This window comes from Mustelus asterias, chromosome 4 (genome assembly GCF_964213995.1).
Source record: "Mustelus asterias chromosome 4, sMusAst1.hap1.1, whole genome shotgun sequence".
In the NCBI taxonomy this organism is placed as follows: Eukaryota; Metazoa; Chordata; class Chondrichthyes; order Carcharhiniformes; family Triakidae; genus Mustelus; species Mustelus asterias.
The window spans coordinates 109,364,951-109,382,058 of NC_135804.1; the positions used below are offsets into that span (position 1 = coordinate 109,364,951).

General features: G+C 39.2%; 1 protein-coding gene across 5 annotated transcripts in view; it reads left to right on the plus strand.

Annotated features, from left to right (window-relative positions):
- LOC144492933 (ecto-NOX disulfide-thiol exchanger 2-like) overlaps positions 1-17,108 on the plus strand; it is a 251,077-nt gene that overhangs the window by 61,682 nt on the left and 172,287 nt on the right. The window lies entirely within an intron of this gene.

Genomic DNA, 17,108 nt, shown 5'->3' on the forward strand with positions numbered 1-17,108 from the left:
AATAAAGAAAATGTAATGTTGAACATTTTTCTCTTTTCTGAATAATACTTTTTGAGGGCGCACAAAAATAAATCTGTTCTCATTGATATTAATAAAAACAATATACCCTTTGAATATATCATAAAGCCACCTCTAGCAATATTTTAAATTCTTTTATGAGCTATACTCACAGCCTTGCAGATTGCAGTAATTTATCTCTCGTTTAAAATCTCTGAAATGTTTGGTATCTCTGGGGTAGAAACTCATTTTGTATGAGCTACCTACCCTAAATATCAGTACTTTGGTCAAATTACAGAAAGTGATTTTTGTTAAATGTTTTTATTCGGAGTGTGTGCTTAATGGCCTGAAATTTTGGGATTTGAAACATTCAAACCTTATTTGAAGTTGATGGGTGGGGAAACTGAAATCATGGTTGGCTAAGTGTCAATTGCAGACATGTGCCCCATGAGAATGGGTGAAATCAGGCAAGTCATCAGAATGAAAAATTGTAATGCTGCTCGATCATCTTTCATATTAATATCAGACAATTCATATTTATTTTGGCACTGGGTGCAGTCGGGTTCAACCCAGAATAAAATGGATATCAGCTAAAATAAGAGAAACTTGGAAGACAAACTGCTGCGTTTGTTGCCTGAGGCCATGCTCTCCTTAGCTACTGCCAGGAAAATACTGTTAACCATAGGTCTACTCATGAGACCAGACGTACATCAAAAATTAAGGGTATTTAAAATTCAGGCAATAAATACTTCAAGGAATCTTGCAAGTGTATTTAAATTTTCATTTGGATCTCCTGGAGTCTGAGCAATTCACTTAGGATATATTTGGTATGAAATGACTCCTGCACATGGATTAAAATTGGGCTATTTGTGCAGTTTGAGTATTTTTATGAACATTGCTAAGCATTGTTTTTTTTCTCTCTTCTCCTCCTCCTCCTGTGGCTTAATTTTATTTTTTTCAGAAGAGATAGTGAATCAAACTAATTAACGTCAAGTGCTCCATTTATATGGCCATCCCATTTTTAATCACACTTAAAACAAAGTGCTTTGCATAGATCACAGCCCTGAAAAGTTCACCTCTATTGTTATGCCACATCCAGAAGACAAAAACATTAACTTAACTCCACTTTCAACACCAGAGTTTACCACCGAGATAATGGTGATGGTCTTTTAGGAGCTGGTCTCGGAATGATCATAATGCTGGTTTTAGTTCTCTTTTCTTACAAGAAACATCTTTGCAAAAAGCCCCTTGTCAAATGGAGAGAGAAGCCAGGAAGGGAATATAAAACCAAATGAGATGTACAAGTAAAAGTGAAGTATGAATGAAAATTGGAAGCTTAGTTCACTTTTAAATTCCCAGATCAGAGTGAAGGCAAGAAGTGCCAACAATTCAGTCATTTATGTAACAAAGGTATGAGGCTAGAGAGGACTTGTGTTCCCAGGAAGGTTTCTATATTGATATCTCTTAACAAGAGGAGTTAAGAAATTCTTCAGATGAGATTCAGCTCAACTATACCCAGGAAGTTAGTATTGAATGTAGAGTGGCCGGGCTAATGTTCAAGGAGAGAGCAGTGGGGACCTGTGTATGTAGTTTAGTTGTTGCAGACAATATTGACTTGCCTTAAAAATAGCTTATTGAATGAGAAGCACTTTGGGATTTCCCAAGGGTTGATAAACCACTGTATAAATGCAAGTTCTTCCTTTACTTTCTTTCACATATTTCCAATCCAAGGATTTTACTATCCATGTAATTGTTGTAACAGCTTTGGCTGTATTTAGAAGTTAATTGCAGCTTTGGATGAAGTATGACTCGGGTTGCTGTTCTGCAGAAAAAGGTGATTCATACCAGGACAAGTTAGCATGACCCAATGCATTTGTTGTGTTGCACAAATGCATTGAATGGTTAAGCCACAGACCACAGCCATGGAAGTTAAAACCACAATTATTAGGACCAGATTTTGAAACTTAATTTTTGGGGAACAGATGGAAAAGGTACATTGGAATTTTTTTGGAAAAGCAGTGGCACATAGTTGCAATGACCCAAGATGACGATGAAAAGCAGGGTTTTTTTTTCCAGACCCCCTTCCCACCATGCTTTTCCCCCACTCAAGCAGAGCTACTGCAAAACTTATAATGGGGCAAGTCAACATCCCATTATAGGTCATATTGGTTTAAAGTGTAATTTATGCTCTTGAGACTTGCACTGGGGTTTCTCCATTGATCCATGCCATTTCTGATCTTGCATCTTGGATAGTTTCCTTTTACTTATAATCCAAATTTGGAGGATATCTGCAAAACCTGTTTGAGTGAAATTAATTCCCAAATCAATTCCTAAAAGTAGATAAGTTCCAGGTGGCCACATTTCCAAATTGTCCCAGCATTCCACTTTGTTCTTGGCCTAAAGGATGTGTACTTCCATAAGGGAACTAGAAGTCCCTTAGATTCAACTCAAGCCAGTCTGTGACCTCGTGGCCTGGCATATGCCAGACTCTGTCATCTAGCCATATGAATAACCTTGGTTGAATGATTGATTTTGATTTGATTTATTACTGTCACATGTATTAGTATAAAGTGAAAAGTATTAGTTCTTACGTGCAATACAGACAAAGCATACCATTCGTAGAGAAGGAAAGGAGAGAGTGCAGAATGTAGTATAGGTGTAGAGAAAGATCAACTTAATGACAGGGAGGTCCATTCAAGAGTCTGATGGCAGCAGGGAAGAAGCTGTTCTTGAGTTGGTTGGTACACGACCTCAGACTTTTGTATCCTTTTTCCCGATGGAAGAAGGTGGAAGAGAATATGTCTGGAGTGCATGGGGTCCTTAATTATGCTGGCTGCTTTTCTGAGGCAGTGGGAAGTGTAGACAGAGTCAATGGATGGGAGGTTGGTTTGCATGATGGATTGGGCTACATTCACGACCTTTTGTAGTTACTTGCAGTCTTGGGCAGAGCAGGAGCCATACCAAGCTCTTGTATAATTAATGAATTGGAAACTTTAAATGTACATCAACTGTAATAAATCCCTTATTCTTCAAATAGTCAGGGGATCTTTTGCATGCACCTAAGGGTTGACGGTGGGGAAGAGAAAAAAATACCTTCCCCTTGGTGTTGCAGATATGTAATATTTGCTCATCTTGAACATACAATTTTTATCAGGCAAAAATCTCATGGATATCAGAGTATTAGCTGCCTTTTGCAAAATGGCAGTCAGTACAATCTGTTTATTGTATTATGCTGATCCAGAAAGTTTAATGTAAGCCACCTTACTCAATGACAAAAACAGAGCACAAAAGGCTGGAACTTTAAATGACATCACAATGAGTAAGCATGTTTCATTATTAATTCTCAGTATAGTACATACTCGTTAACAGATATCATGTTAACATTTGGAGGGGTAATTTCTCAGTACTAGATTCATTTTCTTATGCTTTGATTCTTGTTAAAAGGTTCCACAATTCAGTACTAGGTAGATATTCAATCTCCAGAAATTGTGTCTTGGGACAGTCAGTAATGCATGCATTCAGTCTGCATACATAGAAGAGAAAGGAAATACAAATATATATGAAGAAAATAATGCTAACATAAGTGCTTGAGGATAAAAGCCTTCATATTCATTTCTAATGGCATGTTTTCATTGTATGAAGAATGTGTACCTTTTTTATTATTTCACTGGATGAGTGTGTCATTAACAAGGCCAATCTTTGTTGCTTATCTCTAATTGCCCATGAGAAGTTTGCGGTGAGTCACTTTTTGAACCACTGCAAGGAATGAATGCTTAAGGGGGGGATGGAGTACCAAGCTGGCTACTTTAATCCTGAATAGAGTTGAGTGAGTGCTGTTGGAGGCGCACTCGTACAGACAAATGGAGAGTGTTCCATCCCACTCCTGATTAACACTGATCATCACACTGCCTTGTAGATGAGCAGGCTCTGAGAAGTCAGGAAATGAGTTAATCATTGCACAATCCCCAGCTTCGAACCAGCTCTTGTCGTCACAGTATTTATTGATGCTGGATTGACATTTTTCTGATAATTTCGAATTGAATTTTAATAAATGAAATGTCATGGGCATGATTGACTAAGGGGTTAAGGCGCATATCCTCGCAGTAAAATGAAAACAAGCTGTTAAAAATGAATATAAATGCCTTCATTATTAAGCCGTAACCATTATTTTCATATACACTTGTTTTCCCTTTTCTGCTGGGATCTTGTTACACTAGTTGAATCAATCAATTGCCCATTATTTGTGGAATCTCGAAGATTGAATATTAGCAATGTGTTGAATTGTAGATTTTTCACAGATATACTGGACTAAATTTCCGACCAGATGCTTTATCAAAGCTGATCCAGAAGAATTTATTTTCTGGGAAGGAGTCAATAGAGTCCAAGATTTTCAAAACTGCTTTTACAGTTCAAGCACTCAGTCCTTTATTACATATGCATGCATGCATGCATGCATGCATGCATGCATACCTGCACATATCTGCATCCAGTATTCATCCTCTTAATAGATACTGAACAGACCTTTGAGACAACTGAATGAAATTGATGTATTGTAGTCAATGGGTATCTCCTCCATTCGGGTGTTGATGATTGATGTTTACAAATGTGCATTATTGAATTATTTTGTGGAAATGTTGCCCATTTCCTATGGACATTATTGGTAGGGCTATTATTTTGTTGCAGCGTGACATCCCACATCAAATACTATTTTCATAGATGCTCAGTTCCTCAGTATGTTTCTTCTCACTAATAGTTCAATTTTAATCAAAAGCATTTTTTAAAGTGCAGGCAAATGACTTTCCAGCTGGTACAATAACCAGCTTGTCTTATGGTCGACAACTGTTCTACTTACTACTCATTTAATTGAAGTACCAGTGAAGAGTGTGGAGCTGAGCATCTGCTTAGTCTCAAAGACCAGCTGCCACGTTACTAGCTGGAAAACCATTCATCATCACACTTGATGGAGGGAGCGTGAACACCAGCAGCAGTGACAACAACTTGCGTTCATTTAACATTTTAAGGTAACCAAAACACCCTTTTGTTTAGACCAAAAGCTTTGTTCAGGAGGTAATCTTTACAGAGCGACCTACAGCAAAGAGAAGTTGAGGTTCAGGGACAAAATAAGAAATTTCAGAGGTTCTGTCCTCCATCTCCACCACCCCGAAATGCCAGTCTGTATCTCATTCTCATGTTTTTGCTTTCACACAGTGCTGACCTCCTTCACTGCTATTAAAAGATTCTGCTATTTTGCTTTGAGACAGTTCTGGCCTTTATTCTGCTATTAACACCTACTCTGGACCAAAGCTTTCATCTTTATCAATTCCACTCCCTTTTGTCTTGTGTTGCATTATAACTTCATCATTTAATCTCTCCTACCCTCCAATTTATCCCTGATTTTGCTTCACCTGCCCTCCCTCCTTTGTTCAACAGCTGAAAACCTATTACATTTCTACCTCCTCTCTAGTTTGGAAGAGGAGTCATATTGAAGTCAATGTGAATTCTCTTTCTCTCTCCACAGATGTTGGCAGACCTGAGGTTTTGAGCGTTTTCTGGGTTTTTATTCAGATTTCCAGCACCCATAGTATTTTGCTTTAACTGGTATAACATTTTCAAAATATGTAGCAGTGGAATAGTTAAGAGTGTGAAAATAAGTTTAGTCTCTGCCCATTTTGGGGATATGGACTGAAAAGGCTTATGTAATTAATAAGAAAATTGTTGCCATATTAAAACTACATTAATGGAAATTTATACATGTTAAGCAAAGCCCTAATTAAATGTTTGTAAGCGCTCTTTATTGAAATAAGTTTAGCCAGATGTGACTCGGTACGTTGATTTAAAAAAAAAATGTTATTGTAATCACCACCACAATCTGCCTCACAGAAAGAGTCAAATCTCAGTTACTATTCTCTCGAGCCATATACATAAAATTTAGTGCAATGAAATCCAAAATGTAGCTTGTTGTGTCAGACACCACTGATATAAATAGAATGGCTCTGTTTTAGGGAGAGTATTTCCACTTTTCTGAGACCAGTCTAAAGTTTGATTTCTTTCCAGGAAATAAAGCACCATTTTCTACAGCTAACACCTGAAAAACCTGCACGATGAACTAGTAGATCACTCATAACTTGTGTATGCCCATTTTGTTTAAGCTCAGTTGCTTGACGGTAGGTTTCTGTGTACATGTTTGAAAATATACTTGTGAAACTTGAAAAGCACATTAGATTCTGTGTTTTCCTCGAACAGGGAGAAATGCTGATAATGTCCATGAAGAATTTGTTTGACCAGCTTTGGAAGTGGTAAGATGCAGAACTTCATCCCAAGCAGTGAAATAAAGGGGATGATCTCATGATCGTAATCTACCCATATTGCACATAGTTTGCAAAATGTACAAGCCCTTTTTCTTTCCTAGATGATCTCCATTTAAGAAGCTATCTCCAGAGTTAGATGAATACTGTGATTTTGTTGGTTCAGAAAAGGATTTGTATGATCAGCTGTGAGACAACCAGAAAGAATACTTTCTATGGTGCATCTGTAAATGTTGGTGAGAGTCATAGCTGACATGCCAAATTTCCTTAGACGTCTGAGAAAGTAGAGGCGTTGGTGAACTTTCTTAACTATAGTGTCTGCATGGGGGGACCAGGACAGGTTGTTGGTGATCTGGACACCTAGGAACTGTTGATTAAATGAACTGTCACAGCTTAGTATGACTCCTGCTCTGCCCAAGACTGCAAGAAACTACAAAAGGTCGTGAATGTAGCCCAATCCATCACGCAAACCAGCCTTCCGTCCATTGACTCTGTCTACACTTCCTGCTGCCTCGGCAAGGCAGCCAGCATAATTAAGGACCCCACGCACCCCGGACATTCTCTCGTCTACCTTCTTCAGGAAAAAAATACAAAAGTCTGAGCTCACGTACCAACCAACTCAAGAACAGCTTCTTCCCTATTGCCATCAGACTTTTGAATGGACCTACCTTGCATTAAGCTGATCTTTCTCTACACCTAAGACGACACTACATTCTGCACTCTCTCCTTTCCTTCTCTATGAATGGTATGCTTTGTCTGTATAGCATGCAAAAAACAATACTTTTCACTGTATACATGTGACAATAATTAATCAAATCAAAATCAAATTTTATTAGTCCCCACCAGTTAAAACCTTTTTAACTCATGAGCAGTTTTTTCTTATCCCAGCAGCTTCCTCTGCAGACCGAGCCATCTACCTCTGTTAGATGCCTGATGCTGCTGTAAGCATCAGATCTGTTTTTCAGGCATCTTCAGATGCTCACACAGCTTTGAACATATTGGCTTTGTGGGTTTCCAAATGCTGTGTGTCCTTCCAGTGACTAAATTGGCTTCAAGTGTCTCTGATTACTTTCCTTTAGCATGACATGTCATTGACTCAACTGAGGGATCGGGTGATTGTTTGTTTCCATTGCTAATTGAGTTATTAATTGAAGTGCATGGCCTTCTATACTTCGCTGATTAGCTTTGGCTGCTCAGAACAGATTAGTCTGGAAGAGTTGTGAACTTTCTGCTAATGTGAATCAGTTTGAGTGATTTGTTTCAAAAACAGAAAATGCTGGAAAACCTCAGTGAGTCTGACAGCATCTGTGGAGAGAGAACACAGCCAAAGTTTCGAGTCAGCATGAAACTTTGCTCTGATGAAGGGTCGTGCTATCTCAAGGTTGGCTCTATTCTCTCGCCACAGATGTTGTCAGATCCACAGATTTTCCAGCATTTTCTATTTCTGCTCCAGATTCCATCATCTATAGTATTTTGCTTTTATCTGAGTGAATTTGTTGTTTGATCTGTTCAACAGGAATAACTCTTGATTGCCTGCTGTTTTATTGGACATAAAGTTTGCAGAATGAGCATGTAATTGTTAAATTAATTTCAATACAGCTAAATATGAAGTGGTGCATGTTGGTAGGAAAAATAAAGAGGCCACATACTGCTTGGTAGAGTCTGCATGGAGTATATTAACCTCGGGGTACATAAAACACAAAGTAGGCTAAGGCTGTTATTTTTTTTCAAATCAGCAGTAGACTTCATTTCTAGAGAGCTAGCACTGAAGAGCAAAGAAGTTCTTTTAAACTGGTTGAAGTACACTTGGAATTTTTGTACTTTTGGTCTTCCTGTTACAAAACAAATAAACTTATAACCTTTTGTCAGAGCCCTTTCCCTGGACCTTTATCTGGACCTTTCCCTCTTCAAAGTTACAGCTTGACCTGCTAAATGGTTTGCAGCATTTTCTGTCCCTTACCCTTATCTTTCTTCATTCCCAATCCAACATACCTATTCAAAAATAGGTTTCTTCGAAACTCAATTGTTTCCCGGCAAATTTCTGTGGTACAGTGCCTGACAGTTTAGGTATAAGAATAGTCTATTACAAGAGAAGTGAAAATCAGAGACTTTGGTTTATAGTATTTGATTTCTTCAGTTACTATTTCAAATGTATTCAAATGTATTTTCAAATGTCCTTGATTTTTGCTGATATGTTTAAGATTGTTTTGACATAGGTTAATAAACTGATCTGGAATTTTGCTGCCATCCGACGAACCTGTACTTCACACAGTTGATGGACCACGTGAAGCTTTCGGAGTTTTAAATTGGCCTTTATTCACATTATATCAAGGAAATCTGCCTTCCAAGATGGCTTCCAAGCTTCCTGAGTGATACATGGCATGCACGATTATATCTTTGCTTATCTTGCAAGTAATTCATATATACCAATCATAGAATCCTACAGTGCAGAAGGAGGCCATTCGGCCCATTGAGTCTGCCCCGACCACAATTCCACCTAAGTCCTATCCCTATAACCGCATGCATTTATCCTAACTAGCCCCCATTACACTAAGGGGCATTTTAGCATGGCCAATCCACCTAGCCTGCATGCCTTTGGACTGTGGGAGGAAACGAGCACCTGGAGGAAATCCACGCAGACATGGGGAGAATGTGCAAACTCCACACAGACAGTGACCCAAGCTGGGATTCGAACCCGGGACCCTGGCGCTGAGAGTCAGCAGTGCTAACCACTGTGTTACCGTGCCGCCCACAATGAAAAGTATACATTTGTTCTGAAGTCATTGATATCCGATTGCGACTAATAGCTCTGATTATTTCACTTGTGTCAGATGAATATAGTTAACTAGTTATAGCCTCTATGTGCTTGTCTAATTATAATGATGAATTATTAACGAGGTATATCTAAATGGTTACACCATCCAAACATCCACACCTGTTGTTATGGCTTGTGGTTATCAGAGTTCTCACCCTCTGTCCTTTGGTCAGCTTGTTTCTGGTGCTCGTCTGCAAGTGTGAGAATTGTAGTGAAACATCTTCACAACAGCTTCCCAAGGAACTGTGCTGTACTTAATTGCAGTAAGAAGTCTCACAACACCAGGTTAAAGTCCAACAGGTTTATTTGGTAGCAAAAGCCACCAGCTTTCAGAACGCTGCTCCTTCATCAGGTGAGTGGGATTTCAGTTCACAAACAGGGCATATAAAGACACAAACTCAATTTACAAAATAATGGTTGGAATGCGAGTCTTTGCAGGTAATCAAGTCTTAAAGGTACAGACAATGTGAGTGGAGAGAGGGTTAAGCACAGGTTAAAGAGATGTGTATTGTCTCCAGCCAGGACAGTTAGTGAGATTTTGCAAGCCCAGGCAAGTCGAGGGGGTTACAGATAGTGTGACATGAACCCAAGATCCCGGTTGAGGCCGTCCTCATGTGTGCGGAACTTGGCTATCAGTCTCTGCTCAGCGACTCTGCGCTGTCGTGTGTCATGAAGGCCGCCTTGGAGAACGCTTACCCGAAGATCAGAGGCCGAATGCCCGTGACCGCTGAAGTGTTCCCCAACAGGAAGAGAACACTCTTGCCTGGTGATTGTCGAGCGGTGTTAATTCATATGTTGTCATAGCATCTGCATGGTCTCCTCAATGTACCATGCCTTGGGACATCCTTTCCTGCAGCGTATCAGGTAGACAACGTTGGCCGAGTTACAAGAGTATGTACCGTGTACCTGGTGGATGGTGTTCTCACGTGAGATGATGGCATCCGTGTCGATGATCTGGCACATCTTGTAGAGGGTGCTGTGGCAGGGTTGTGTGGTGTCGTGGTCACTGTTCTCCTGAAGGTTGGGTAGTTTGCTGTGGACAATGGTCTGTTTGTGGTTGTTTGAAGGCAAGAAATGGGGGTGTGGGATTGCATCTGTATTGCATCTATTACATCTATTTACACCTATTGCATCTGTACTTAATTCATAGGGGAACTCTACTCCATTCAATAATTTTAACCCCTTCATATGTCCTGCAAGTTCCCCTTCAGACCACAAACCATCCTAACTTGGAACAACATCACTGTTCCTTCAATGTTCCTGTTAGAATCTTGGAACTCCTATCCTAACAGCACTCTGGGTGTACCTATTGCATGTGGACTGCAGCATTTTGAAAAGGCAGTTTTCGTTCAACATCTTATCGGAATGAGCCAAAATTGCTGGCCTATTCAGTGATGTCCACATCCTGCAAGAATAAAAAATTAACCATGGCACACAGACAACATTTTAGCACTTGCCACAAAACTGATACATTTTGATAAAGTGAATTTGACCTTGATAATTCAAATAAAATCTGATTTTTATAACAAGCAATTCTTTTTTGCCAAGAAACAATCTCTGGTACCTTGCAGTAATTTTTTTTTTTAGCTATGAGTCAGCATTGACAGAGAGTATCACTGTCAGGAAGATTTTCTCGCATCAGATATTCAAACAGGCATAATCCCAGAAGTTGTTGCTGGATAGTAATTGTAATGTCCTAACTATGTTAGGGGTTGTCGGTTTGATACAAAAAGAAAATACAGTGCGGCCCCGTTATAACGCGATGGTTGGATTCCATAAAAGCGGGGTCGCGCTAAATCGGTGTTGTTCTAAATTTGCCAATTATTAGCGGGGGAAAAAAAGGGTCCAATGATTCATCGTGTTATATCCGAATTCGTGCTAAATCGGGGCTCCACTGTATATGGTTTGCACACCTAGATTCAAACAAACAACAACATGGTTATTCCAGGAGCTCTTCTCTGTATAGAGTACAAACTAAAAGTAAAACAGCTGCAAACATCCCAGTGGTGACATCATCAAATCATGTGATTAGTTCTCAAAGTAATCATGCAACCATTTAAATATATCACATCCCTTCCCCTTTAGTTCTGTAGTCATGGCAACAAATTACTACAATGTCACACATAGGATCAATGATACTCTAGACTCAATGCTATGCACTGTTAATCATTATACACAGTCAATAAGAAAGTTGATCAGGAGGAGGTCTATTCCTCTTTAGTTGTGTACAACATTCTGGACCCTAGAAGTATGATTTGGAATTTCAGTTGACACTTCTCTTGAAACTAATTCTACACCATGCTCACATGGTATAGTAGCGAAGGCACAATCATCAGGCAACTCAGATTCAATTAAGTCTGCTGTAGCAGTTCGCAAAATTAGTGACTAAAGGAGCTGGTACTTTTGGAAATGATTTGGAGAAACGTGTCAGAAATTGGACCTGTTTTTGCTAAAACTATTGACTGATGTAATTTCTGAGTTGCAGCATAATTACATGTTAACACTCTATCTCCTTGTTGAAATGAGCATTTTGCTCTTGCGTCTCATCTAGCAACTTGAGATTGTTGTTAACAATCAACTATCCCAAGTTTCTGGAGGTAATAAATCTAACATAGCTCTCTCTTTTCTCTTTAAGAACAGTACTGCAGATGAATTTTGGGTAGTCGGATAAATAGTCTTTCTATTAGATGCCAAAAAGCTATTCACAAAACATGATAATGAACCTCCCACTTTTGAAGAATGTTTCAAGGATTATACGAATCTTTCAGCTAATCCATTGGATGATGGGTTTTTATATGCTGAATACCATTTACTTTGAGATAGTCCTCAAACTCTTGTGAATTACACTGTGGGCTATTATTGCTAACAGCATCTGCATGCAATTGTTGCCGTGGCATTTTAGACTGCTCCCAAGGGTGTAAAGGAGACAACAGTGCTGTATTTCTTATTTATGTACAGGATTGACACCCTCCCACTTTCTTTTCAATCTGAGCATCCAGACACAGCCACCAAAATAACTACGCACTAATTTCTTCTTCCGTACTATACCAGGATGTCTTTCATGTAGTTGTTCAAGAACTTTTCCACACATACTTGGAGAAATAATCACTTGGATTCCCCACAATAGACACCCACTCACTCGAGCTTTTTTTGATACATCTGATTTCAAATCAGGATGTGACAATGCATTCATTGAATCTCAGAATCCCTACAGTGCAGAAAGAGGCCACTCGGTCCATCGCGCCTGCACCAGCAACAATCCCATCCAGACCCTATCCCTATAACCCCATGTAATTACCCTGCTAGTCACCCTGACTCTAAGGGGCAAATTTGCATGGTCAGTAAACCTAAGCTGCACATCTTTGGACTGTGGGAGGAGACTGGAGCCCCCGGAGACATGGAGTATGTGCAAATTCCACACAGACAGTCACCTGATGTCGGAATTTTACCCAGGTCCCTGGCACTGTGAGCCAGCTATTGTTCCTGTCAAAACCATATCCATCATCTAACCCATCACAGGATCATTTCTGGTAAGTCTCTGAACTTGAGAAGCTGCCATAGGTAAATGATCTACTGGCAAAAAAGACTGGCAAAACTACTTGGTGGTATTTGCTCAAAGATGAGCATAATAATGCATCTGCATTAGCATAGCGCTCTGACTGAAGATACTTTATTTCGTAAGAATGTGCAGGTGAGATTGTATCTTTGCAATCGGCTAGCAGCTAACGACGGTGTGCCTTTACACAACCCCAAAATAGTAGTTAAGGTTCAATGATCAGTCAATAATGTGAAATGTCGACAATGTAAATAATATGCCAAAAGTTATATTCAATGCTTCTATTTCTAGCTGAGCATAGTTAGATTCAGCATTAATCAGAGTACACAAAAGCTATTGATCATTCTTCTCCCAAAAGCATTGTGTGTGAAACTACTGTTCCACTCAATAAGGTGAAGCATCGCAAGCGATCAGTAAAGGTAGCTTCGGATTAAAATTAACCAATACTCCAGACTTCTGCAAAGCATCTTTGATGTCCTTGCGTACTTTTTCTTATTCTGTTGTCCAGTCCTATGACTGTTTCACATGTTGTAAATTATACAATGCCTTCAATAATGTAACTATGTTAGGAACAAATTTACCATAATAATTTACTAGTCCTCGAAAGGACCTCCATTGCATCACATTCATTGGGTGTGGTACTTTTAAACTAGTGTCCATCTTTTTAGGTGCTTTATGTAGGCCTTTACCATCAATAACATGACCCAAAAACTGGACTGACGACTGGAAAAAGTATTTTCTTTCTTGAAATGCAAACCATGTGCTTGAAGATGTTCCAATGTTGCTTCTAAATTCTTTAAGTGCTCCTGTAATTAGAATATCATCCAAGTAATACCGTGCACCAGCGAGCCCACTTAAAATCAAATCCATCGAACTTTGGAATAGGGCTGGTCTGGATGTTATTCCCAAAGGTAATCTTTTGTGATGAAAAAGATCTTTGAGTAACAATGGTTATGATTCAGCTGATACGATTTGTTAGAGCCAGTTACCATGAGTGATTGGGCTACCTCAATCATACCCATGTTGAAACCAGATGATTCTGTTCATATTTGTGGTGATTTTAAAACAACCATAAATCCAGTGTTGTGTGCCGATCAATATCCGCTTCCTTTAATCAAAGATTTGTTCATTGTGTTATCAGGTAGGCAGAAATTCAGCAAGGTTGTATTTCACAGGCATATTTACAGATGAATTATTGTTTTATTTCTTCAGTTAGTTTAGTCATATTTAAAACTCTTCCATACACATATGTGAGATGTTTAAATTCATTAGCAGCATAGAATAATCCAAGGACCAAATTGGTCTTAATGACCACTCACAGCATTACACTTTTTTTTTTCTCTTATGTTACCTTAATTTTTTTAAATCTTTAAATGATAGGTAATTATAACTCAGTAATTATAACTCAGAAAATTAAGTCCATGAAATTCCTACGTCATCCAGTTTTGAGATGTTAGCCACCTAAGCCAAAGTAAATATTCTTTAATATTTCACAAAATGTGGTAGGATTTCTACTACAAGCCAACCCTGATTTCCTATATGCCGTCAAACTTTATAACCAGTGTGCCACAATCCTGCTCAAACATCCAATAAAAGGGAAAAATAAAAATGGAAAATTGTACCAATTATTCATCTTGGATGAATTGTATATGGCACCACTCTTAGTTTGAGACTTTTTGGCTGACTATTAGGCTTTATGTTGAGTTTCACTTGAATTCCCTTCATTGAGCCAAATGTTTCTTTAAATACGCTCTTGTATTTATCCAGGAGGTCTGTTTTGACATCAACAAACTCTCCAGTTGAGCTTTACCTTCTCCAACCATGATCTCCCAAATAGAGCTGGAAAATTACCATGGACTGTAGCGACAACACTACTTTTTGTCCGTTCAACTCGAGGTTAGCCATGATGTAATGTGCGGCATGGTGGCACAGTAGTTAGCACTGCTACGTCACAGCACCAGGGACATGGGTTTGATTCCACGCTTGGGTCACTATCTGTGTGGAGTTTGCACTCTCTTTGTGTCTTCATGGGTTTTCTCCCACAGTCCAAAGAGGTGCAGGCTGGGTTGATTGGCCAAGCTAAATTGACCCTAATGTCAGAAGGATTAGCAGGGTAATAAGGGTTGCTGGAGTGGGGCCTATACTGTGGGGATTCTATGTAACCTTTTAGCAGCACGATTTCTTCCATGTAAGTTCTTAAGATCACATTAACTGGTTTTACAGGAAGATGCTTCAGCTTTAGTTTGTTTGTAGCCTCAGGGATTAAAGATGCAGCAGCATCAACCTCCAACCTAATATATTGTCCACTTAATTTCCGAATTGCCCAGAACCTGCGAGTCACCCTGTAAGGATAAGACATTCAGTTGGAGCTCTTCATTATATCTCTGGACATGATGATCTTCACAGTCGTAATTCTTTTCTTCCATGTTGTAAATTGTTTTTGTAGAATTCAATTTGTATTTCTTGAAGACATCCAAATTCTTCCGAATTTACTTTTTAAGGGAAGCTGATCTGGCCTAACAAGCTTTAGCAACGAGACCCATTTTTTTGCCACACCTCTTGCATTGATTATCCTTGCTCCAGCATTCACTCATTGAAAGGCCCATTTTGGCACATCTGTGACATGTTTGCTGTTTTGGCGACTTATTGGCAGTTCCCAATTTATGAATCTTCACTCCTGCACTAAATTGTGAAGCCTCTTTAGCAGTCAGTTCCATTGACACTGTGATTTCAACTGCTGTCTTTAAAGTCAAAGCATTTTCAGTAATCAATCTTCTCTGGATAGCCTCATTTTGGAGACCACAAATGAGACGATCTCCAAGAGAATCTTCTAACAACTCACCAAACTCTTAATATTGTGCTAGCCCTTTTAAGGTTGCCACAAATTGAGCAATGCTTGATTAATTCTGAACTGTTCTGTGATGATCAATGGCTTTGGAGGGTAATGCTCTTCAAGGATCTTTTGTCAAGTAATCGTAAATTTTGGTTCCTGGCTTAACTGAATGAACCAAGTTTCAGAGCAAATTGAAGGTTTTACTTCCTATTGTATTGAGTCAATCTGGTACAAGCAACTATTTTAAATTTTATTTGTGCGTACAAATTGCTGAAAACATTCTGCACAGGAACTCCACTTCTTCATTGAATGGCCCCATGGATCTTAATTGACCTACCATTATTTCTCTTGCAGGCATCAGTGACTTGAGGCTACTCTGTGTATTTTTATTTTTTCCGGTCCTCCCAATATCCCCTTTTTACCTTGGAGACCATTGACTTGATGTAAAAAAATTTTCAAACAACCTTGCTGTTCAGCAAAACATGTCTCTCTTCAAATATGCCATGTACTACCCAGACACACTCCATTCTCTGATTGGTAAAACTCTCTCTTTTAAAATCAGTGGGTTTTTTCTTTCTTGGCCTTCCTTCCATGGCACTTCACTCTTTTATCCTGCTGTTGCTTCTCCTCAGCCTTCTAATATTTGAAATGTGAGGACCCATAATTTTTCTTTTCTCTACTTAGGATCTTTTTTCGATGTTCTCAATGAAACAAAATCCCGACTCGCTGCTAATTTTCTTTCTGAAATATCCTAACTGTATTGGTGATTGTGGGTTTTACACAAAAAGCCCTTCAAGCGTTCCCCGCCTTTCAATACGATCTATGCCAGCCTCTGGTCCTTTTTTGGTGCCATTTCCCAATAGTCCTTAATTCCTTGATCTGTCAAATATTTATCCACCTCTACTTTAAATACTTCTAATGATCGAACCTCCACTATCCTTTGGGGCAGAAAATTCTACAGATTCACCATCCTCTGCGAGAAGAAATTTGTGTACACCTTTTAAGGTGCATACACCCTTTATCTTGTAGCTATGTTCCTTTGTTCGAGCCTCTCACACTAGTGAAAACATCTCGCCATTTATCCTGTCAAGCCCCCTCAGGATCTTATGTTTGAATAAGGTCACCCCTTACTCTTCTAAACTGCAAGGAATACAGACACAGACTATTTTGCCTCTCTTGATAGGGCAACCCTCTAATCCCAGGAATTAGTCTGATGAATCTCATTTGGACTGCGTCCAATGTTACTATATCTTTAAGGTAAGGGAGCCACAACTGTATGTAATATTCCAGGTGAGGCCTCACCAACACCTTATACAATTGCAACAAATCCTCTCTTACAACACCTTTGCAATTAAGGGCAAAATGCTGTTTGCCCTCTTAACTACTTGTTGGACCTGCTTGCTAGTTTTTGTGATTCGTACACTAGAACACCCAGGTCCCTCTATACTTCACTCACCTGCAGTGTCTCTCCATTTAGATAATCTGCCTTTTGATTCCTCCTACAAAAGTGCATGACCTCTCATTTCCCCACATTAAATGCCATTTGCCAGGTTTTCACCCAGTTACCCAATCTATCTATAAAAACATAAGAACTAGGAGCAG